Consider the following 26,760-nt stretch of genomic DNA (forward strand, 5'->3'; position numbering starts at 1 on the left):
GTGATCCCAGTAGAGGGCCTACAAAATAGGATTTCTCAGTTTTGTTGGTTTTAACATTTTTATCTGTTTTCGGTTATTTCAAAGGCCTATGCATGATGCACAGTGATGGTTAATATTGTTTTATTTCTGGATATCCACCCCACAACTACTCCATAAACTCTTTAAGGGAAATGACCTGCATTTATCATTTGGGTATTGTCCATTGTGCCTTGTTTTAACGAAAACCTAAATTGAAATGAATTAGAGTGAACAGAAATAGGAGTCAATAGAATCAGAGAATTTTTGTGAGTCATTTAATGAGAGCTTGTTTTACTTTTATTTTTAAGCCCAATTGAAAAAATGATAGGTTTTACATTACTAAGATGTCACTGCTTCTGCTCAGTTTAAAGAAAAACATTTTTTTCTTGAATCACTGTTCTCAACTTCATACAAGGATGTTTACATAAAGAACTCTATAATAAAAATCCTTTAATGACTGTTTTTCCTTACAAAATTACTATGCCAACATTTCTATAAATACTTGAAATTAGGGAACATGAGACCCTGTTAGTTGGAGTTTCCCCAGAAAAGGACCCTCTGCTAAAATTTGAGTGGAAGTAGTTTATTTGGAAGGTTCTCACGAAATATGGGGGAACGGGGAAGTGAGCAAGAAAGGGGAAGAGGAGGTTAAATGCTATGTCATCAAGAAAATTACTACTGTGGGAAACTAGAACTTGATTTTTCTGGGAAACTTGAGAAACAAGTATAGGACATATAGTTCAGGGGTCAGGAAACTTCTGTTGGCTCGCTTCTCCCAGAACCATTGAAGTCCCCAGTCCTTCCCTCACTTCTGGGTCCAGACTGAGTGGACCTACAAGCAAATAATATTGGATACTGCAAGTTGGAAATTGGGGGTGTCCTGGCTTGACAGGCTAAGTGTAAGAGGGACATATATGAGTCACCAACCACATTTACTAAAATGATATGACAGCAGTCTGGTTCAGTAAGTTTTTAAAGGACCAACTAATTTCAGTATATTAAAAACTTCCCCTTACAACTTTGCAGAGCGCTTCGGTGTGTCTTCAGTTCGAGGTAGTTGTCCTTTAAAATGAAATAGCAATGGGTTTTTGTGAGTCACCCTTTAAAGCCTCTTTAAACAAATAATAATGGGGAGGGAGGAAGAGAATGAGAATACGTGTAGTCATGAAATGGTAACCTAAGACTTGAATTTAAAATAAAAAGGAAGGTGAATCATCAATCTAACCCTATGTGATCATATATTTCTTCATTTCAAGATTTAGGGATATGAGAAGAGTCATGTGTAAGAAAAAAAATGTATGGAAAATAAAATGGTAGAAGAAGAAAAAAAATTGAGGAGGATTTGCACTTATTTATAAATGGGAAGGAAAAAAGCCATGCTCTAAAAATAAATAAATAACTCTCCTCTTCATTCTTTTTTACTGACATGCCTTTCTTTCAATCTTTGACATTCAATGACATTCAAAGTAAAGTATACTTAGGATAATTTGTGTTTTCTTATGAAGAAAGCATACAATCAATGAAATATCAGAGACAGGAGTGTTATATTAAGTACTAGAATGGATTCATCAAAACAGCAAATAATCTCTTTTCCCTTTTCAGAGTCACATGTAGGAGCCAGTCACTTGGTGATAACCAAAGAGAACTAGTTTCCAGGCACCCATGGTATATTATGGGTCTGCCCATATGATGACCCAGAAGACCCAACTATCCCTATCTAGATTTTTACATGGCCAGCTGCCTCATTTAAACACATTTCATTTACAATACCATGATGATTTTTAAACCATGGGCATGAGAAACCAAAAAGAACTATGGGGAAAGAAAGCAGAATTTTTGTGTAACCATTACTTCAACACCTATTTAACCCGAATTACCATGGGTGGATCACGGGGGAAGTCTCCATTAATCACCAATCCTTCAACAGTAAAGGACTGACAAGTGCTTTCTTCACAGATGTGTAGACAAAATCTCAGCTTTAGTGCTAGTTGTTTTGTTTTTTTTGTTTTGTTTTTTTTCTGTGTCCTATGGTTTATTATTGGGTTTCTTACAGATTCTTGCCCACCAGATATCCTGGACTCTTAAATTTCTTAGGTACTGTTCTTGGTCTCAGATTTGTTTTCACCACAAAATGGCCTCTGCTATTACCGACAACACACAGCCTTCAGTGCAAATTATCTGTGAACAGTTGTGAGTTGCATTGTCTAAAGCTGACTTCAGGTTTTTAATGTCTGTTGTTTGCTCTTGGCACCCAGTTCTCTGGTCCAATGACATCAACGCTCACGTATCTTCTTGACACATATCCCTTATTTATTGTCATGTTGACCAATTCAGCTACTGGGATTACAATATTCAGCACCACACACTGCCCAAATTTCATACTCAGTACCGACTTTGTTCTTGCTGTTCCAACTAACTCCTGAGCTATTAATTTTATTACGGCAATTATCAATATGAAGGCACAAGCAATATTTTGACAATAAACACTCATCGTGTTCTCCACTAATGACTACTTATAATTTGGGATTTTGTCTTTACAGTCAAGGAGTATCTATTTTCATTCCCCTTGTCATTTTTGGTAGACACAAATTCCAACAGGCTGCCCTAGAAACAGTTCCATCCTTTTGTCTGTGAAACTTTTTTTCTTCTCTCTTCAAACTTTCCTCTGCCATAATTGACTGACGGAGAATAATTCTGAGCCTGTGCATACCTACCTAAAGTTTGGTTCCTCTGAAAGGGGGGAAATAGAAGGAAATGAATACAACTTTAAATTTTTAATTTGTCAGTTGTGCATCTTCACTTCTCATCACACATGGGTACACTTTATGCGTTTCTTTGAGTTAGACTGTTTACTTTTGGGCCAAATACGGGTTTTTGGAAGAATAATATAAATGTAAGAAAAAAATCAAAGTGTAATGCACCTGAGTATGTATTTTTAAAAAGTGAGTGAGGGATGCCTGGGTGGCTCAGTCTGTTAAGCATCTGACTTTGGCTCAGGTCATGATCTCAGGGTCCTGGGATCGAGCCCTGCATCGGGCTCCCTGTGCAGTGGGAACCTGCTTCTCCCTCTGCCTGCCGCTCCCCCTGCTTGTGCGCTCTCTCTTTCTCTCTCTTGTTCTCTCTCTGACAAATACATAAAATCTTTAAAAAAAGTGAGTGAAATTATCTGGCACTATATTACCATCACAAGAGAGATGTGAGTAAGTCCTGACTGTATGGTGGTGACTCATGCTGGAGCCCTTCAAAAACCCCAAAGAGATTTCTTTGAACCTTTCACTCCACTTTCTCAGTGGGAAGGAACCTTTAAGAAAAAAGATGAACACACAAATCAAATTTCTTTGTATATGTGCAGATATAATAGAGATTGAGAATTGGAATGCAGTCCGTTGGTGAAGAGTATCGAAAATATATACAAATAGGGGCCCCTGGGTGGCTCAGTCAGTTAAGCGTCTGCCTTCGGCTCAGGTCATGGTCCCAGGGTCCTGGGATCGAGCCCCACGTCAGACTCCTTCCTCAGCGGGGAGCCTGTTTCTCCCTCTCCCACTCCCCCTGCTTGTGTTCCCTCTCTCGCTGTGTCTCTCTCTGTCAAATAAATAAATAAAATCTTAAAAAAAAAAAAAGAAAATATATACAAATATATCTGTAGTCAAAAATTTAAATCTAAATCTAAGTTTACATAGAAAGCTTCCAAACTTTTTTTTTTATTTCTTTTACCTGAGTCTAAAAAGTATACACAGTGGCATGTATCTGTGAAGATTCCTTTTTGGAAATGTATAAAATATAGATGATTAAGCAATCCATACACGGCATTGAAAGTGAGTATTTATCTTGATGCTAATGGATTATTTGGGGATTAGGGAAAGAAGGCTATAGGGCAGAGCAAAAGCCATCTAGAATTTTAATGTTTAAACTGACATTTCAACAGTGAAGCTAATAATTCTCCTATGCACAAAACAAACACTAGTCAGTTATGCAGTTATGAAGAGAACTCAGTCCTTAAGAAATTTTAGATAACTTAGATACCTTGTTTCTAAGATCATTTTTCAACCTTTTATCTTTTAGCTTGGCACTTGCCTCTGAAATTATGAAAACAAAAACAAAGAAAGAAAAAGGGACCACTCAACCTAGATATTCCCTGACATCTCCAATTTTCAAAGCTATTTGTACTCTCCTTCAATTTGCTGCACTATGATAACACTGTCTCCATTTTCAACCCTCCTAACCTCTCAAAAATTAGTCAAACAGGATGAAAATATGGCAATTATTGACACCTGATAATAGCTGCCCCAGGGACCTGTGATTTGGAAACAAAAATAGTCAATAGTGATCTATTGCGGACATTGTTGCTATGAACATTGGGGTGCATATGGCCCTTCTTTTCACTACATCTGTGTCTTTGGGGTAAATACCCAGTAGTGCAATTGCTGGGTCATAGGGTAGCTCTATTTTTAATTTTCTGAGGCACTGTGGAAAGAGCTGAGATGCCCTTCAACAGACGAATGGATAAAGATGTGGTCCATATATACAATGGAATATTACTCAGTCATCAGAAAGGATGAATACCCAACTTTTACATCAACATGGATGGGACTGGAGGAGATTATGCTAAGTGATATAAGTCAAGCAGAGAAAATCAATTATCATATGGTTTCACTTATTTGTGGAACATAAGGAATAGCATGGAGGACATTAAGAGAAGGAAGGGAAAAATGAAGGGGGTGAATTGGAGGGGGAGATGAACCATGGGAGACTATGGACTCAGAGAAACAAACTGAGGGTTCTAGAGGGGAGGGGGTGGGGGGTGGGTTAGCCTGGTGATGGGTATTAAAGAGGGCACGTACTGCATGGAGCACTGGGTGTTATACGAAAACAATGAATCGTGGATCACTACATCAAAACTAATGATGTATTGTATGGTGACTAACATAACATAATAAAATAAAATTAAAAAAAAACAGTGATCTATCTAATGATAGTGTTTACAATATACATTTTAGCAATCAGCCTCTAAATCCTGCATATTCTTCATTTCTAGTACTGTTATTTTTTTTATTTCCATTTTAACCCCACCTGTCCATCAGTGTTTGTGTATTTCACTCCTGAATTACTTCAACAATGTAACTCCCTTTCCTCTTTTCAGTTCTTCCTCTTCTGAATACAATCCAGAAATTAGATCATTAATCTTTCTAAGATGTCAATTCAATCTTGTGACCCCAATGTTATCTTTAAGATTTTTAAAAAATCTGGAGATTGATACGCCAATTTCTCTACCTTTTAGCCTCAAGTTGTACTGATGGCCCTTTATTGTGCTACTCCCAGGGGTAATATTAACTCCCACTAAGTCAGTTCTTTAGTATTTCACTAATTTATCACATTCAATTTTACCTCCAACTTTTTGCTTATACAGTTTACCTCCCACTTGAAATGTCGCCTATCTCTCATCTTACCAGACATTATTTTTTAAGGTCAATTAGAATTTTCACACTTCACAAAAGTTGTGTCTAGCCACCTGGATCACCTCTATATTCCTCACTCTGCAGCCATCTAAATGTATATTGTTATCAGTGTTACAGTGATTCACTTGTACATTTCTCCCTTCCTACCTCATGGGATGGTACTGTGTTCTTTTTGTTTTCCCAACTCTAGTAATATCCTTCACAAAGTCTTCAATAGAAAGTTTGTCAAAAAAAAATGGAAAATAATATCAGCATGATTAATTTCATATCCTGGAAACACAAGCCCATTTTGTTTTCAGTTTAAATTCATTAATGGTGTCATGAGAGTTGGTATAGAAGCCCTCATTTTATAATGAGGCACTAAATGAATGGTTGGGAATGCTGAAAGTGGAATAAATTTGCATTAAACTTCGCAAGGTTTGTAATCATACTGACCTGGGTTTCAATCTTAGCTTTCTCACCTTCTGACTAATGACGGAGAGAAGATTGCTAAGAAAATTTTCATCTAAGTCTCAGAATGATATCTACATCACTGGCTGTTTTGCAATCAGATGTTCAAAATGAACAGCACGATGCCAAGCACAGAGAATACATTCAATAAGCACTTGCCAATCTCATTGTCAGTGGTAGTCTTGATGGTGTTGTTACCTACATTTAATCCCAGGAAGATGTCATTTGGTGTATAAGCTAACCTGCTGATACAAACAGACCTTAACACTTCATGATTTAAACAAAATAGAAGTGTGCTGTGCTCTCAAGTATGCAAGGCCAAAAGTAGGTTAGTATTCCAAAGAGAATAACAACTCTGCCTCATGAGGTCATTTAGGGACCCAGGTACCCTGCAATCTCTTGAAGGTGTTGAACTTTTTCTTCATCGTCAAATCTACCTCAGCTTCACATTTACATCCTGGACTGGGTGAAGGGCAGGCATCTGCATTTTTTAAGCATTTAAAGCCAGAGTTGTACCTGTTGCTTCTATTCATATTCTACTAGCTAATCACCTAGTCACATGGCACATTTTACAGCCAGGGAAGCTGGGACCTTAACCATAATTGAGTTACCATATACCTAGCCCAGGGGATGGAGAAAGACCTCTCCCAGGGAGAAAGGAGGCCAAGAGATCATAATAATTGACCTTGGATATAAGCTGCCAACAGCACTCTTTATTGTTCATTTCTTTTCATAGATAAGGGCTTTCAGCCTCCCCCTAGAAAATGAAGCTGCTTATGGTGGTGCTTCTTCTAGAATATTTAAACATCTTTACATATTCATTTTTATTTTGTTTTTCAGGGACAACTAGTACATTTTAGCTTATAAATTTTTAAAGCCAATGGTAGTAGGTTGAGGTGAGGATCACTGTATCTTCAGTAATAAAACCCGGGATAGGCTTAACCTAGTAGCAATGAAAACTGGTGAACATGTCCACAGTAAGGAAAATATTTACAATGTGATCCAGTGTGTACATGCATTTATATCACATGCAAAATAGTATGTGTTTTTCTTTTTCTTTTTTTTTTTTAAAAGTAGTTTTATTTATTTATTTATTTATTTATTTTAATTTATTTTAGAGAGAGAGAATGAGAGAGAGCGAGTACATGAGAGGGGGGAGGGTCAGAGGGAGAAGCAGACTCCCTGCCGAGCAGGGAGCCCGATGCGGGACTCGATCCCGGGACTCCAGGATCATGACCCGAGCCGAAGGCAGTCGCTCAACCAACTGAGCCACCCAGGCACCCCAGTATGTGTTTTTCTATTTTAAAAATAATAGGCATGACATTTGACTTTATGACCTACAATTTGAAAATATTAGTCTATACAGGTCTATTAAACGTTTTGGAATTGGTCACTTTTCCCTAGGTGTAAAAGTTGTCCTTATATGAATCAGGACTTTCTTTAGCCCTTTGTTACAAAAACGAAACACAAAGCAGAAAAAACACATAGTTTAAAATAGAACTACCTGGAGAATTTCAGGTTTTGTGTTATTGGCCTTTTATTTAAAATGGATATCATAACCTAATTGAATCAGAAATTCCAGTTTTAATGACTCTCCTGAAATAAGTACGAATATTTATTAAGCACTTACTATTTTTTAGAACTTTACATACTTTATGATGTAACACGATAAAAAAAAAAATTAGGCACATAGACCTCCAAATTTGGCTGCCTGGCTTTGAATATTTCTTTTTTTTTTTTTTTTAATGTTTTATTTATTTATTCATGAGAGTCAGAGAGAGAGAGAGAGAGAGGCAGAGGCAGAGGGAGAAGCAGGCTCCCCGCCTAGCAGGGAGCCCGATGCGGGACTCGATCCCAGGACCCTGGGATCATGACCTGAGCCGAAGGCAGACTCTTAGCCATCTGAGCCACCCAGGCGCCCTGGCTTTGAATATTTCTTAATGACACTTTCTAGCAGGTTATTTAACTGATCTTTGCTTCACTTCCTGTCACAAGATGATAATAATAACATCCAGCTTAAGGAATTGTTCTAAGAGATAAACTATTTGAAAAGTCTTATAATGATCTGGCAAATATTAGCCAACTTAATTCATTCAAATAATATATACTGAATGCCAGATATGGATGAAGCATATTTTAGGCATGAAGGTTACAGCAGTTAACTACATAGGAAAAAAAAAAAAAAAAAAATCCCAGCCTTTGTGGAGTTTACATTTTAATACCACAGTATTTCAACTCTAAAATGTAGGACTCATTATCCTCATTTTACAGATGAGGAAACCCAGTTCAGAGCTGTGATATGAGTTACCCAAACAACTAATCAAAAATAGGGATTGGCAGAGTCAACAGTCACACAAAGACCAGTCTAGCCCTGGCTCCTATCATGCTATATGTACAGCAAACATCTCTTGAGTTGCCACCATGCGCCAGGCACAAGGTAAGTCACACACACTGTACACAAAAACAGTGAAAGGCAAAGCACTTCCTGGCTTTGATGTGGTATTTCCGGAGATCTTGACCGTAACTAGTTTCTGACATGCCCCAGCACCACATGGACACAGCCTGAAATCTTTATGCCCTCCTGCTCCTGAATGACCTTTTCATTATGAGAAAAATATTTGTGGCAGGGAAGAAAATTAAGAGGTAAATCATTTCTATCTGAAATTATTTGAATGAAGAAGGAATAATTCGCATGGTAAGGTGTAAAAGGAATAAAAATACCTCATTTGCTGAAATTCAAGACCAGAATCAAATCACTAATCATCAGGGAAATGCAAATCAAAACCAAAATGAGATATCACTTCGCACCTGTTAGAATGGCTATCATCAAGAAAACAAGAGATAACAAGCATTGGTGAGAATGTGGAGAAAAGGGAACTCTTGTACACTTTTGGTGATAAACTGGTTTGGCCACTTCAGAAAACAGTATAGAGTTTCCTCAAAAAAATTAAAAATAGAATTAACATATGACCCAGTAATCTCAATTCTGGGAATATATAAGAAAGGAAAACAAAATATCAAAGAGATATGTACACCTCTGTTCATTGCAGCATTGTTCAAATTAACCAAAATATGGAAACAACCTAAGTGACAATCAATGGATAAATGGATAAAGAAGATGCATTGACATACAATGGAATGTCGTTCAGTCATGAGAAAAAAGAAAATCTTTCCATTTGCTACAACATGGACCTTGAAGACATTCTAAGTGAGATCAGACAAACAAATACTGTATGGTATAACTTATATGTGGAATTGAACTCATAGAAACAGAGTAGAATTTAGTTACCAGGTACTGGGGGATGGGGCAGATGTTGGTCAAATGGTACAAACTTGATTAAGAAAATGAGTAAGGGGCGCCTGGGTGGCTCAGTTGGTTAAGCGACTGCCTTCGGCTCAGGTCATGATCCTGGAGTCCCTGGATCGAGTCCCGCATCAGGCTCCCTGCTCGGCAGGGAGTCTGCTCCTCCCTCTGACCCTCCCCCCTCTCATGTGCTCTCTCTCATTCTCTCTCGAATAAATAAATAAAATCTTTAAAAAAAAAAAAAAAAGAAAATAAGTAAGTTCTAGAGATCTAATGCACTGAATTGTGATTATAGTTCATAATACTATATTATATACTTCAAAGTTCTAAAAGACTAGATCTTAAACATTCTCAGCACAAAGAAGAAATGATATGGGACATGATGGAAATGTTAGCTAACTGATGGTAATCATACTGCAACATATAAATAAATCAAATCAACACTGTGTACACCTAACACATAGTGTTACATGTCAAATATACCTCAAAAAATTAGGCAAAGAAAGAGAGAAGAATCAATATTCTTAGATGAATAGATTAGTTCTTTTACGTGGTATTATGTCTAAATATAACTCATTTTAATGGTTTGCTTCTACATGAGGGAATAGAACACATTAGTGATTAAATGAGGGAATGGATTTTCTTTCTAGCTGTATTATTTTACAACTTAAATACCTCTGATCACACATTATTTTTCTTACTTGGGTAATGATTTTGGAACCTATATAATATATGAAAAGAACTTTCGTGAAAATCTTTTAAGGAAAAAAGGTGTTAAATGTGAGTGCTTTATCCAGATTATTTAGGAAATAGATGTTCTATTTAATTGAATGCACCAAAACATTGGTAGAAGTCATGGATATGATGCATGAAACTTTTTATAATACAAGTGTAATAAAAATGTTTAATACTTATATAATGATGAGCGTAAGTGAATCATTCTTTGATAATTTAAAAGGAAATTCAGGATTAGTAATGCCATAAGTCACCATTCTAACATTTTAAATGATTACTAATTATTGAACAGTTCTAAGTTTACAGAAAAATCGAGAAGTTCTCATATATCTCCATTACTCCCCTCTCCCAATTTTCCCAATTATTAACATTTTGCATCAGTGAGGTGTATTTGTTACAATTGATGAGCCAATGTTGACACATGATTATTAACTAAAATAGGTATTTTACATCAAGGTATGCTTTTTCCTCTGTAGACCCTATGAGTTTTGAAAAATGTGTAATGACATGTATCCATCATTAGAGTATCATACAGAATAGTTTTACTCCCTTAAAATCCCCCAGTGTTATATCTTTCTATCCACTTCCTGCCCCTAGGAGCCCCTGGTAACTATTGATCTTTTTCCTATCTCCATAGTTTTTGCCTTTCCCAGAATGTTATATTGTTGGAATCATATATTATGTAGCCCTCTCAGATTGGCTTCTTTCACTTAACAGTATGAATTTAAGGTTCTTCCACGTCTTTTCAAGTCTTAATAGCTCATTTATTTTGATCGTTGAGTAATTTCATTGTATGGATGTGCCACAGTTTGATCATCAATTTATCTATTGAAGAACATCTTGGTTGCTTTCAAGTTTTGGCAAATATGAATAAAGTTTCCATAAATATTCCTAATTCCATTATCATTTTAACATCTTTTTTTATTCTACAGTTCAGTTGATACATATTTAAGAAGCCTAAGAGATCTCCATGAATAAATAAACCCTAGAAACTGGTTAAAAATAACAAACCCTTGGGGTTAACCCATTTTAAAATATTTTAGGTCACTCTCATTAGAGTCAAGAAAAGTGACTGTAAAAGCATTCTGTAACCTCACATTCCAGATAAATGGGTATTTGATATATAATTACAAAATCTTAAAGACTGAAAATAACCAAAACAATTCAAACCATAATAAACACAGTCCCTTTTAATTTACAAAATGACCCAAAACATAATTTGCTCTATAAATTAGTATATGACAGGTGTTTTTTTTTCTAAAAACCTATTAAAATTTTTGCTATAGCACACCATGCTATCTAAATTTTTATTTAAAAAATTGTAAAACAATGATGGCTTGCAGAGTAAGGACAATAAAGCACATCATCAGATCACTAACAATTTTTATAAATATTTACATCTAACATTTATATGGTGTTTACTATATATAGGTTCTGTCTTAAATGTTTTCATACACATTAATGAATTTATTCCTTACAATAAAGCAATGTGTTGATACCACTTTAAACTTGATTTCACAAATAAAATATCGTAGTCACCCTGAAGAGGCAGGATGGATCTTCCCCACCCAAAATTTGGTTCAGATGTCAAGAGAGATGACACCATACATACACAGATGTTACGAAAATGTTTATAAGTCACATGATAAAAGTTACTAGGAAGAAGAAGGTAGACTCCAAAGTAGGAGTAGAAGTGGTTTGAGAGAGCAGGGAAAAGAAACTGTCTAGACTTTTGTGGCGGTTAGGAGGTGGGAGTTGTGAGGTTTCCTGAGCATGGCTTGAACTTCCCAACAGAGCAAAAGGAGGAAGCGTTCAGGGTTTATTATGAGATTTCCTAGACATAGGGCAGAAGAGGAATAGGGCATAGTAAGTCTTGACAGCGAACAGCAGTCAACAGATACGGAGTCTGATTTATTAAAAACAGAAACTGAGGTTCAGGGTAGAGAGCTTACCCTAGTCATAGAGCTTATAAATTGCAGATCTGGGACTAAAACTCAGGCAGTTGCTTCCAGCACCCATGTTCTTAACCAAGATACTCATTTTCTAATTAAAAAAGCATCACTTGCTTACCATAGACAATATGGAATATGTAAATAAATTTGGAATAGAAAATAAAAATTACTCTTATTCATATGACTCACAGAAAACCAGTTATATTTATTTTTATACTACCCTTTAACATTTATTCTATTTTAATACTCTATAAACTGCTTTGACTCTTCCTAAATTACATCCTGAACATTTTTCAAGGAATTAAATATTCCCCCAAATGGTAGATAGAATTCTAAGATGCCCCTCATAGTCTCCAGCTCTTGGTGTTGTTTCTGAACTTGACTGTGGGCAGATTCTAATCAACAGACTATGACAAAGGAAATGAGATGTCACTCTCATAATTATGTTACTTTATATTAACAAGGTACAGGTATTCTGTAGATGTAATTAAGATCTTTTGAATTCATCAAAAGGGATATTATCCAGGGTAGGCATGATATAATTAGGGGAGTCCTTTTAGAAAAAGACCCTGGCCTTTCCTGAAGGGAGACATTCTTCTGTATTCTTTGATTTCATAAGTGAAAACTCATATCCTTTCTATCTATCTACCTATCCACCCACCCAAATACATACACAAGGTCAATCCTCATTATTCATCAATTCTATTTTTGTGAATTTGCCTACCCACTAAACTTTTTGGTAATGCCAAAATCAACATTCCCCCAATGTGTGGTCATTTATACACAGGTCCAGAGTGCTGAAAACTTTGAGCGGCCCAACACACACATTCCCAGGGGAGGTCAAACAAGGCTATAATCTGCCTTCTTATTTCAGCTCTCATACTATAAGCTATTACCCTTTTCAAAGACTATGTAAGTGTTATGTTTTTGCATTTTTGTGTTTATTGGAGTGATTTTGGTTTAAAATGGTCTCCAAACACTAGGTTGAAGTACTGTCTAGTGTTCGTAAGTGCAAAACATCTGTGATGTGCTTTATGGAGAAAATGCCCATGGTAGATAAGTTTTGTTCAGGCATGAATTATAAGACTGTTGGCCATGAGTTCATGTTAATGAAGCAATAATATAGTATGTTCAGAAAAAGGAAGAGCAAATTTGCGGTTCTACACGAGGCTACTCCAGAATGTGCTAAAGTAACATCTATAGTGCCTGATGAAACTATGGAAAAGATGGAAAAGTGGTTAAATTTGTGGGCTCATAAGATGATTATGGATTTAAAAAAAAAAAAAAGAGGCATAGTGGTAATCATTTGTGAGACTGAAAGCCAAAGAAATTTATGATCACATTACCCAGAGTCAGGAAAATGTAAAACCATCCTCAGCTCGTACTGGCTGGCTCACACATTTCAAAAGGTCATAACTGCATGAAAAATGTTAAATTGGCAATTAATAAAATACTTGATAAGTGTTTTCTAGGAAAAAGTTTGTTATGGAAGGAGCAGATTTCCAATAGTCATGACACTAGCTTGTTTCACAAGGACATTGACAAACTAATCTATATAATGCAACTGGCTTTTTAGTTGACAAAAATGTGACTAGAACCTTGCAAGTCTGGCAAAAACCTTATCCTGTATTTCCCTTGAAGCAATAGCTCAGTATTTGCTGATTCAGTATTCACATGACTTTATAGAACCTCATTACCATGAATAGCCAGAATCGACTGTGTGTTTATGAAATGTGCATATATAATATATACACATTATAATTACATGTTATTATGTAACACACACACATATAAACCAGTTTGTTTATTGCTAACAACTAAAAAATCTTATAAGCACACTAGATCAAAGGCAGACCATTAATCATTCTTAATACAGCTTGCCAAACTATTCTTCAGAAATGAAGGAGAGATGTAAAGACTCCCAAACAAACAAAAGCTGAGGGAGTGCATCATCATTACATTTGCCTTAAAAGAAATGCTAGAAAGTTCTTTAAGCTGAAATGAAAGGATACTAACAAAGTAAAAACATGAATATATAAAAATCACCTGTAAAAGTCAGAGTCAGAATTCTCTAGTATTTAATGGTAATATATAAGTCATTTTGACTCTAGTATAACATTTTATTTATTTTATTTTATTTTATTTATTTTAGAGAGTGAGCAGGGGAAAGGGGAGGAGCAGAGGAAGAGGGAGAAGCAGGCTGACAGGCGGGGCTGTTCCCAAGACTCTGGATCAGGAACTGAGCTGAAAGCACATGCTTAACCAACTGAGCCACCCAGGTGCCCCATCTAGTATAAAACTTAAAAAAACAAATGTACCCAAAATAACTATAATTGGTTTTTGATTCCTCATATAAGGAGCTCAGAAGTAACCACTCCACCCTAACAAGTAAAACAGAAAAATCAACAGTACCTCTTGGATCCATAAGAGAGGGGAGGACCCAGGAAAATCACCCCAAAATTGGAGAGACAGGCAAACACAGGGAGTCCTGGCTGATTACAGCAGGGACTCGGGAGCAGGAAAAACCCTGGGAACCAGGGCTTGGGTAAGAAAATCTGAACTATAATAGATGAATTGCTGGAGGTTCAGTGTGCACAACTCTGAGTTAAAACCTCAAGGTGGACCCGGGCATAGGATGGCACCTACAACATTGTGAGATTTACTTCTAGTAGCTTAGGGAGATTCCCACAGAAAATATCAAGAAAAATCCCCTCAGGCTTTGAGTGGGGGAGGGGAAAAGGAATCATCTTGAAATATACCAAAGTACTCTGATCTTCTTAACAAGGCCTACCATAGCTGGGGAGAAACTAGTTAACAAGAGCCTAAATTTCTGGGGTATTATCAGAACATAACCAACCTGGGTAAGGCAAATACCCAACTCCAGCACACTCTGGCCAACCTATCCCCGACTGTGATTAATATGTTAAGAACTCTAATGAATAAAACAAATAGCATGTAACAAAAGATAGGCAATGTAAACAGGGAAATGAAATTCCTAAGAATCAAGAAAAAATGCTAGAAAAACTGCTGTAGGAGTAATGGAGGATAGTTGGAAGAAAGGCAGGCAGGGGCAAGGGACCCCCTTACTAAGAGGAAACTATCCTTAAAAGGAAATAGACCCCATCCTGTTATTCTACACCACCCTGAAAGGAGCCCTCCACCCTTTCCCATATAAACAACTACCTGATAGCACTTGGACAAAAACCTGACTGGGTGACAGCCCCATGAAGGGTTAATTAGATTAAAACAGCCCGCCAACAATCTCATAAAAACCCTAAACTTAGAAACTCCAACTGCAACCCTCTTGGGTCCCCTCCCTCTTGGGGAGCTTTGTACTATTGCCCAATAAACTTTGCTTTGCTGCCCACTACTCTTTGTCTGGTCTACCTCTTCATTCTTTGAAGTGGTGTGACCAAGAACCATGGGCACTAAAAGAAATCCTGAAACAACAGAAGTGAAACACTCCTTAAATGGGCTTATTGGTAAGATGGGCATGGCTAAGAAATAAACCTCTTAGCTACAGGATATATCAATAGAATCCTAAAAAAAAAAACTGAAAATAAAATAAAATACAAGTGAATACCCAAGGACTGTGGGATGATTACAATAGTGTAAAGTAAGCATAATGGGAACACAAAAAGAGAAGAAATAGAAAGGAACAAAAGAAATATTTCGAAACAATAAATACTATGAATTTGCCAAATTAATGTCAGAAATCAAACCAGAGATCTGGGAAGCATAGAGAATACTAAGCAGGATAGATGCCTTACAGCAAAACCACACCTAGGCATATCATTTTCAAATTAGAGAAAAATCAGAGATTAAAAAAAAAATTCCTGAAAGAAGCCAGGAAGGAAAAGAAGTAACTTATTTACAGAGGAATAAAGAATTACATTCAGTATCTCCTCAGAAACCATGTAAGCAAGAAGAGAGTGAAGTCAAATATTTAAAGTGTTGTGAGAACCCCCCCTCAAAAAAATCACCAACCTAGAATTTTGTGACTTGTAAAATTATCCTTCAGAATGCAAGGCTAAATAAAGACTTTCTCAAACAAAACATGAAGGAATTTATTGCCAGTAGAACCGCCATGGAGGAAATGTTAAAAGAAGTTCTTAATAGAGAAGGAAAATGATAAAGATGAGAAATTCAATGACTTCTTACAAAACTAAACATAGTCCCACCATATGATCCAACAATCATGATTCGTGGTATTTACCCAAAGTTCTTGAAAACTCATGTCTAGACAAAAATATGCAAATAGGTGTTTATATCCACTTTATTCAAAATAGCCAAAATTTGAAAGCAACCAAGATATCCTTCAGTGGATTAATGGAAAAATAATCTATAATGCAGGCAGACAATGGAATATTATTCAATGCTAAAAAGAAATAAGCTAATGTGCCATGAAAAGATGTGTAGAAAACTTAAATGTATGTTACCAAGTCAAAGAAGCCATTTTGATAGTGGTTCCAACTATATAACATTCTGGAAAAGATAAAACTATGGAAGCAGTTAAAAAAAATCAGTGGTTGGTTGAAGAGAGAAGGATGAATAGGCAGAGCACAGAGAATTTTTAGGTTAGGAAAAAACAAAAGCTATGACTGATCTTTTAATGATAAATATATACCATTATACATTTGTCTAAAACCACAGGATATAGAACACCAAGAATGAACCCTAAGGTAAAAAAAAGAGAGAATAACCCCTAAAGTAAACTATGGATTGTGTGATTATGGTGTGTAAATGTAGGTTCATTATTGGTACTGAATGTACCATTCTAGTGAGTGATGTTGATAATTAGGGAAGAGATTTATCTGTGAGTCGGGGAGTATATGGGAAAGATCTCTACTATCTTCTCAATTTTGTTATGAACCCAGAACTACTAAAAAATTAGGTTTTTAAAAATATATAATTTAAAAACTTTATAATAATATGTTATTGATGTACAAGATAAAACATAAATCGCAACAAAAATAACATGTCGGGGGGCAAAAGTATAAAGTTCTTGTATGTGATTAAAGTTAAATTGTTACCAGTTTAAAATAGAATGTTAAAACTCTAAGATATTTCTTAGAAGCTTTGTGGTACCACAAAGCAAAAACCTATAGTAGATTAACACAAGAGATTAAGAGAAAGAAAACAAAGCATACCACTACAAAAAGTTATCAGATCACAAAATAAGAAAGCAGGAGAAGAACAAAGGAAATGCAAGCAGAAAACATTTAGTAAGATAGCACAAGTTGTTACCTATCAATAATTACTTTAAACAAAATTGTTTTATTGAAGTCTTTAGTCCAGAGACATAGACTGACTGAATGGATTAAAAGATTTTGTGATATGCTGTCCACAAGAAATTCACTTTTCCTTTAAGGGAACACACAGGCTGAAAATGAAAATAAATAAATAAATAAAAAACAGAAAAGATATTTCAAGCAAATGATAACCAAAAGAGTGCAAGGGTAGCTGTACCTCTAACAAAATAGACTTTATGTCAAAAATGGTCATAAGAGACAAATGTTTACTACATAATGATAAAGATGTCAATTCACCAAGATATAACTATTCTAAGTATTTATGCACCCAATACCAGAGCACCTAGGTATATAAATTACGTACTAACAGAACTGAAAGCAGAAATAAGACATCAATACAATAATAGATGACTTCACTACCCCACTCTCAACAATAGAAAGATTATTCCGACCAAAAATCAATAAGGAAACAACAGATTGGAACAATGCTATAGACCAAATAGACCTGACAGATATCAGCACACTCCATCCAACAGCAGCAGAATACATATTCCTCTCAAGAGCACATGGAACATTCTCCAAAACAGATACATTAGGCCATAAAACAAGTCAACAAATTCAAGAAGATTGGAATCATATCAATCATCTCTCTGACCACAATGATATAAAGCTAGAAATCAATTACAATGGGAAAATTGTAATTATTTTTTAAATTTGGAAAATTTTATGTGGAAAATTTATGGGGAAATTAAATAACAGGCTCCTAAGATACTAATGTGTCAAAGAAGAAATCAACAGGGAAATTAACAAATACCTTGATACAAAGAAAATGGAAACAATCTACTTATGGGAAACACAATCTACTTATGGGGTGCAGTTCTAAGAGGAAAGTTTATAGCTGTAAATGCTTACAGAAGAAAAAAAGATCACAAAATAACAAATTTAACACCTCAAAGAATTAGAAAAAAGAATAACCAATCACAGTGTTAGCAGAGGAAAGAATAAAGATTAGAGCAAAAATAAATGAAATAGAGAATAGAAAAATAGGAAAGATCAATAAAACTAAAAGTTTTTTTTTAATATTTTGTTTATTTTGAGAGAGAGCACTCATACACACATGACGGGGGGAAGGGCTAAGGGAGAGGGAAAGAGAGAATCTCAAGCAGACTCCATGCTAAGCACAGAGCCCAATGCGGGCTAGATCCCATGATTCCAAGATCATTAAATGAGCCAAAATCAAGAGTTGGACACTTAACCGACTGAGCCACCCAAGTGCCCCAGAGTTGGTTTTCTTTAAAGACAAACAGAATTGACAAACCTTTAGCTAGACTAAAGAAAAAAAAAATGAAATAAAATTATAAATGAAAAAGGAAACACTGCCACTGAGATCACAGAAATACAAAAGATAACCAACTATTTTAACAATTATATGCCAACAAATCAGATAACCTAGAAGAAAAGGGGAAATTCCTAGACACATACAACTTCCAAGACTGAATCATAAAGAAAAAAATCTGAACAGACCACTAATGAGTAAAGAGACTGAATCAGTAATCAAAAACCTCCTATCCAAGAAGAGCCCAACACCAAATGGCTTCACCGGTGGCATCTACCAAATACTTTAAGAAGAATTAATACCAATCCTTCTCAAAATTTTCCCAAAAAACTAAAGAGGAAACACTTCCAAACTCATTTTACAAGTTCAGCATTAATCTGATACCAAAGCCAGATAAGAACACTGCAAGAAAATTACAGGCCAATATTTCTGATAAATAAAGATGCAAAAATTCTCAACAAAATCCTAGCAAACCAAATTCAACAGCATATTAAAAAGATCATACAACATGTTCAAGTGGGATTTATTCCTGAGATGCAAAGATAGTTCCACACATACACAAATTCTTAAGTGCAGTTTACCACATTAAAAAAATGAAAGATAAACATATCATCCTGTAAATAGATGCAGAAAATCCATTTGATAAAATTTGACATGCTTTCATGATAAAAACAACAAATTCGGTATAGAAGAAATATACCTGAAAATAATATTGTCCATATATGATGAACCCACCACTAACATCACAACAATGAAAAGCTGAAATCTTTTAAGATCAGGAACAAGACACAGGTACCCACTCTCACCACTTCTATTCAGTATAATACAGGAAACTCTAGCCAGAGCAATTAGGCAAGAAGTTACTGTTGTTTACAGATGACACGATCATGTCCAGAGAATATCCCCAAGTATCCACCAAAAACCTGTTTGTGCTTAATTATCTTTAGATCCATGTTGGAACTTCTAGGTCTATCCTCTTTATTTCCTAACTTCTACTTCAATACATTTCACTTCTATGACTTTATGATTCAATTTGGAAGTTTTTATTTGATCTTGTACTTCACTAATTCACTCTTCATATGAATCCATTCTGATACCCATTTTATCTGTTGAATTTCATTTATTTTAGTAAATTTTATACTTCCAAGATTTCTTGTTGGCTTTTTTTTTTTAAGATAATTATTTCTTTATTTGAGAGAGAGAGAAAGCAGGAGCGGGGGTTGGGGGGGGCAAAGGAGGAGGGAGAAGCAGGCTCCTTGCTGAGCAGGCAGCCCAACAGGGGCTCAATCCCAAGACCCCAAGATCATGACCTGAGCTGAAGGCAGACGTTTAACTGACTGAGCCACCCAGGTGCCCCACTTGTTGGCTCTTTTTTATGGACTAAATTTCCTCTTCATTCCTTTGAGGATAATGATTTTTATCTGAAGGCTTGTTCTTTGTACTCTAGTCATGTTATTCCATTAGGTGTTGGTATGTTCCTTGAGACCTAGGTCTCTTTTTCCTGGGGTTTCTTTTCTTACCTGACTGGAGATTTTTCCTTGTGTGCTCATTTTACTGGTCATACTGTGAGGGGCAGGAGGATGTAGAAAGGACTTAATCAGAAATGAATTTTCTGGTCACAGAGATTTCCATTTCCTCTTGAGTATCTCTAGATACCCAGGGCATTGCCATGCCTCTCTGGTCTCCGTGCTGAAGCTCATTGCTTCTGCCTGACCACAAAGACCTCTACTTAGCCTTAAGCTGGGGATGGAGCAGGAGAATTGCATAGCTTTTGGGGCAGCTCCACCCACCAATAGCTGTGTCTGTTGAAATCCCTTCTTCTTTAACATACTCATCATGTGCCAGCCTGCAACACCTTCTTCCACCCGCCACTGGCCATCCTCACCACCCACCCCAGGAATGGTTTTGTATCTCACTTTTGGGCTGTGACCCCTCCTTTAATCTGATTCCATTGTCTGCCACCTTCCAGTAATTCATTTCTGGTCGACTGAGGGAATAACGCTTCTATTTCTAGTTTTGTTATAGATTTTTAAAAATAGCCTATTGAGCCTTTGGTAAGGGAGTGTTGCATAACGTGTATAGTCAATCATTTTAAGGTGATTGTGAAATAATTTTCTAAGTTTAATGCCATCTGAAGAAATTACAAACAAAATCAGCTAAGATTTGACTTTTAAAAAAATGTAAATCTGCTCTACATATATTTGAGTAAGATTAAAGGATGCAATGTGGGTGCCTGGGTGGCTCAGTCGGTTAAGCGGCTGCCTTCAGCTCAGGTCATGATCCCAGGGTCCCGGGATCAAGCCCCGCATCGGGCTCCCTGCTCAGTGCAGAGCCTGCTTCTCCCTCTCCCTCTGCCTGCCTCTCTGCCTACTTGTTCTCTCTCTCTCTCTGTCAAATAAATAGAAAAAAAAAATCTTTAAAAAAATAAAATAAAGGATGAAATGTAAGGGAGACATTTGAAATAAAGTTGACAAAAAAATTCATACAAATCTATAAGAAAAATGCTAAGGTATAAATAGAAAAAAACAGAATTTAGATGACAAAAATAAACATGAAACATAAAAATACAACTTCAGTAGTAAATAAAATATAATTTAAAAACAAACTGTTTGGGGCACCTGGGTGGCTCAGATGGTTAAGCGTCTGCCTTCGGCTCAGGTCATGATCCCAGGGTCCTGGGATCGAGCCCCGCATCAGGCTCCCTGCTTGGCAGGGAGCCTGCTTCTCCTTCTCCCTCTACTGTTCCCCCTGCTTGTGCTCTTGCTCTGTCAAATAAATAAATAAAATCTTTAAAAAATAAAAAAAAATTAAAACAAACTGTTTTACATCTGCTAAATTCATAGAAAAAGTGAATTTTAATGGAAATGTTTAATGCTAGCAAGTGTGTTGTAAAATAAACACTTTTATGTACTCCTGATCACTGAAATTAAACTATTTGCCAAAACATTTCAAATTTTTTTTTATTTGATCCAAATATGTGACTAGATCTTTAAAATATATTTAAATGGGGATGTTGTTTCATACAAAATTTATAATGGAAGGAAAAATAGCTGTCTAATAAGATAGTTAAGTGCATTATAGTTCAAACACATTATAGACTTATGTACGCATTAAAACTGATGTTTATGATAACTTATTTTATGGAGACATGCTTACAAAAAGTTTTAAAAACACAACATAATTATGTATATAGTTTGCTTTCAACTTAAAATCTATGTGAATAAACCAGAAACTAAAAAGAAATTTATGAAAATATCAAAGAAGGTTTTATATACTTGAGAAATTTTTTTAAGTATTTTTTTCTGTATTTGCTACAGCTTCTGTAGGGAGATTAATATTCTAATGAATAGGGAGAGAAAACATTTTAAAAAAATTAATCATCTAAACTACTTTATTTCTCACCATCCTTCTTTTTTATTTCATATCTGGTGATTATTCTCCTTTGTATTATTGTGCCAGGGCTGTTGGGACAAGGTGCCAATAATTGGTGGTATAAAGTAACAGAAATGTATCCTATCTCAGTTCTGGAGGCTAGAAGTCCAAATCAAAGTGTCAGCAGGTCTGTGCACCCTCGGGAGCCAACAGGGGAGAATCCTTTCTTGCCTCTTTGTAGCTTTTGGTGGTGCCCTCAATCTTCGGTATTCCTGCGCTTAGGATAGTCCAACTCCAACCTTTGCAACCATCTTCACATGGAGTTCATGCTTGCCTTCACATCCTCTTCCATCTGTGCATGTCTGTCTCTGTGTTCAAATTTCTCCTTCTTACGAGGACACCAGTCATCCTGGATTAGGGCTCACCTAATTACTTCATTTTTACTTAGTTATGTCCATAAAGACTCTGTTTCCAAACAAGGTCACATTTGAGATATCTTCAACATTTTTTGGTGGGGGAGGGGAGACACCATTCAACTCATAATATCCCTGCTTGTCAAGTTCTGATGCCCTACCTACTTCTGTCTTCAAAGAGATTATCTCTTAACTCTGAACTTCTCTCTTAACTTTGATTTAAATGTCCTGAATTAGTCGATGCCATCAGTTAGAGGCTTCTTCTCCGTCAGTTGGATATTTCCTTATGAGAAAAGGCTTGACTTAGGGCAGGGCTTAATGCTCAGTAATGGCTTTGGGGTCAGGCACTAGTAGCAGATTGGAAAATCTTTTCACCACCTGTCCAATCGTATCCCACAAGAAAAGTGACAAAGTACATCACTTAATACAGGGGAAGCAGAATGAAGGAGCTGTCCCGACTTGGCTCACTGGAGACAACTAAGGAGAAAAAGATTCAGCATCATTGAGAAGGGGCAGAAAGGTTATGTTGGATAATATGCCTAGGGACCCTTTAAATTGCTTCCTCAATTTAATGTCGTGGTATTTTGCTTGGAGAAACCTCTCCTGGAAGCGGTAGTAACAGCTTCAAAAAAGAAAGTAATAGCAAGAACCTAGGGTCAGTTTCCTTGCTTTCTCTTAAAAGTCTGCATTCAAAATATAAGAAAGCACTACATCAAAAACTAATGATGTAAGGTATGGTGATTAACATAATAAAAAAGGGAAATGCATAATAAGTATGGTAATTTAGGTGGTCTTGGTAACTCTCAGTAAAATGCATTCAACGAAGTATCAATTAAGTATTCAGGAAATACTAAGCATTAATTATTCACTGAATGGGTTAGAGATCTAAACCCCAGAGAAAAATCTTTCATTTTGAAGACAGAAAGTGGCAAATGTGCAAACAATGAACTATTAATGTTTTTTTGGTCCCCCCTCCCTAACCCTGCGCCCAAACCCCTATTCCTTTGGTAGCCCACATAAATAGTATTCCGGTACAAATTATGAACTATAACAGGGAATTTTTATTTTAAAGCTACTTCGGATTCAGTGTCAACATATATTTATATCTATATATTAAATTACATGGCAATTTATTCTAGGTTGTTCCTACATTTAAAATGTGTGTGCTGCGTGGTGTTGCATCTACACACAGACTCACTGGAATTAATTCCAGAGGTAACCCACTTGCAGAATCAGTCTTTAACCATTATCTCAGCATGGCTTTGTGGGCTCATACTGGGAGAAATGCCATTTCTTTTAGGGACAGTGATTTCTGTGGCCCTGTCCATTCAGCCTCACTATAGCAGAATGAGCGGCTTTGACCTAGTGCAATTATTCGAAGCCAATCCTAAATTACAGACTTGTGTCCTGTCTCTGCAAAAACTGAGGATCATCCAAATGAAGCACCTATGTTTGAAATCTTCTACATATAAATTTAAGTACTTTTGTTATATTCAAGACAGGACTGTATTAGAATGTCATTTTTTGTTGCTATTCTGAGTAAAATGAAGATTTGTACCAAAAAAAAATCTTAGATCTAAGTACAATTCAAGTAAAACTGGCATTTCAAATTGATGGTCTCTGAAATTCATAAGCAGGCCATCATTAAAGCTGTAAGGCAAACATTACTGCTGCATGGTTCTGTTTTGTCTTTTACTTTCTTCTCCATATATGCATTAGTCTTTATGATGCTGAATTCAGAGAAATGCTGCAAAATTCCAAACACATGACTTGCATGCATGAATTCATCATAATGCCTAAATTGTTTCTTAGCAAAGCAGCTAGGTACCGGCAGGTCTATAGGCCCAACTTCCTCTAAAATTTTATTTTTCTGGGATGTATTACCTTCCTATCATCAATTTTTCAGTACTTGATCATTATTGGGATAGATTAGAATGCAGAGTTTCATTTTATTTTTTATCTAAGAGGAAAGTACTTAAAAGTTGTTGCCAGTTTCTTTCTTGTAGACAGATATGAGGTCCTAAATTCTGGAAATTTTGTCAGAATGTACTCCCTAGTTATTACTTCAAAATAAAGCAGGTAAATCATAATGCATGTCTTGTCTTGGTAAAGATCTTTGGCTTAGGTGTGGGTGTTGGATGATAGTATATTATTAATTCAGTGTCTTATGTACTGTACGTCTTTGCATCCAGAAGTTTGCTTAAGGATAAAGGAAGAATTTGAAAGGATCAGGAGTGGAACATGCATTCCTTCTCTTTGAAGTTTGAATCTTTGGCCCAAGTTGGATGGACTGGAGGTTGCTCCTATGAAATGAGGCCTAAGGGGAAATGGTTTTGAAATGGGGGATCTGACCCATACCATCAAGGAGGCCTGGCTCTGTGCACTGTTTGGCAGAATCTGGAATCCTTCCTCCCAAACCATTTACATAGCATGAATGGGTGGGTCGTAGCCAAAGAGGCTACAGATATAAATGAAAGAGTTGCTGCATATGAACTGAGCCTAACCTGAAGCCAGAAGTATTTCTTCTTGGAGCTTTTGTCACTTAAATATGAAAATGAGTATAATTTGTTTTCTACCTGGATGGAAAAATGAAGAACAGTAAGTTATACTAAAAATATTTGTGTGCATTTTTGTAGATGGTATCCATATAGTAATATACTTCTTCAAACAGGTCATTATCTCCCTGAGAACAAGAACCATATCTTCCACGTGTTTTTGTGTTTTATGATAGCATCGTTGATTGTAATTTATGTATACTGTAAACACCTGATATGTTTTTTTTTACTAAATGGTATTTTATTTTTATGTGACTTTATGGTTCGTGTTGCGCTTTCATACACACACACACACACACACACACACACAAACAGTTGTCTACTGCAGAGAGGCAGTTGTTCCAAATTGTTTCCCTGAAACTTGGAAAAATAAGGATTTGTTCATAAGTCTCAACTGATCATTGGCAGAACCAAAATTTAAATGCAAGCTTATAGAATCTGAAAACATCACTATTCCAAAAACTGCCTTCGGCAGCAAGCTGGTGGCTCTCAAGTCAAATTTCAGCCACAGATTTCTTTTTTTCCTGTTTCTGACTCACCATCAGATGAGAAACTCTCTCTCCAGTCATCCAGGCTGAGCAGCACCTCCACTCCTCAATGACTTAGATTCCTTGACTGGCTCCTAAAGACTGGATGTCCTGAACTTCACCACAAGCTTCACAGTAGGGAAAGCTCCTGTACGAACTTAGGGACATAGCTTAAAACAGAAGTTACTAAGGGTTAAAAGGAAGCATAAGAAGCAGAAAGGGAAATTGAAGACTGATGAGAAAGTCATTTGTTAGGAGAGATCTTCATAAAAGTCTCTATGAGCTTTCCTGCTTATAGAATACAAAGGAATTACAAATCATGAGTTTTGTTTTTAAGGAAATAAAAAGCCTCTTCATACCCCTTTTCAAATCATAGGCAGCATATAAAACAAGGAAAAGAATTATGTAAGTCTACAACTTGACTCTTGCAATATCTGCTTTTAAAAATACACTGTTTGCTTGGTTTATTATATTTTTAGTAGAAAAGAGAAAGTAATTTGCTCTCCAGTGATATAAATCAAGGGAGTTGTGATAGAAAATCACCAAGGATCCACAAAATCTGCCAGACGAAGGTAATGGAAGAAGTCAGGATGAATTCACACTTACAGAAAGAAATCCCACTGGCCCCACAGGTCACACCTTGCAACAGCTGCGAGGTCCAAATACTTCCTGGTGTTCCCATCCCCAATTACTACACGAGTACCATGAGCCTCGGGTTCAGAAATAACTGGGTAAGTAACAAATCCCAATTCAGGCTAAAGCTGAAAGCAATACTTAGCATGATGCTTAGCATCATATTTATAGGAAATTAAAGAGCAGTCTGTCCCTTTTAGCCAATCTGTATCTCTAATTTTCCAGACATTTCCCCTTCTTCATACTCTTAAAAGAATCAAATAAAGCTCAAGCTCAGAGAATGAAATCACCCTTAATTTTGACAGATCTTAAAAGAGAATTAATGTTCTGATTCATATTGAGGGCCTTTTAAGCATTGAATTGTCTTAAATTACATCACTTTTATTAGAAGTCTGTTCCTCTCTACTTGTTCATCTTCTCTAATTCCTATGGCATTCTTCAAGACCAGATAAGAAGGGTCCTTAAAGAGTTCTTTGGATAAAACGTTCTTCATGTGGAAAATAGATTGTTGAGATTTACGATTTTTTTCCTCTTCTGATATACTGGTAGTAGTTAGCTGCAGTAGTTAAGAAGAGCTCTAAGGCTATATGGGGCTCAAAAAGAGTTTTCAGATCAATTTATGGGAGGGCCAGGTATTTGCCATGATCACTCTGATAATCTTCCCATCATCTATATGGGCCACATGTTTGACTCAGGTGGCTATGGTTCAGGATTGCTGGAATCAGTAAGAAACAAAACCTAAGAGCTTTACCAGCTC

The sequence above is a fragment of the Phoca vitulina genome, unplaced genomic scaffold (genome assembly GCF_004348235.1).
Source record: "Phoca vitulina isolate PV1807 unplaced genomic scaffold, GSC_HSeal_1.0 scaffold11, whole genome shotgun sequence".
Taxonomy (NCBI): domain Eukaryota; kingdom Metazoa; phylum Chordata; class Mammalia; order Carnivora; family Phocidae; genus Phoca; species Phoca vitulina.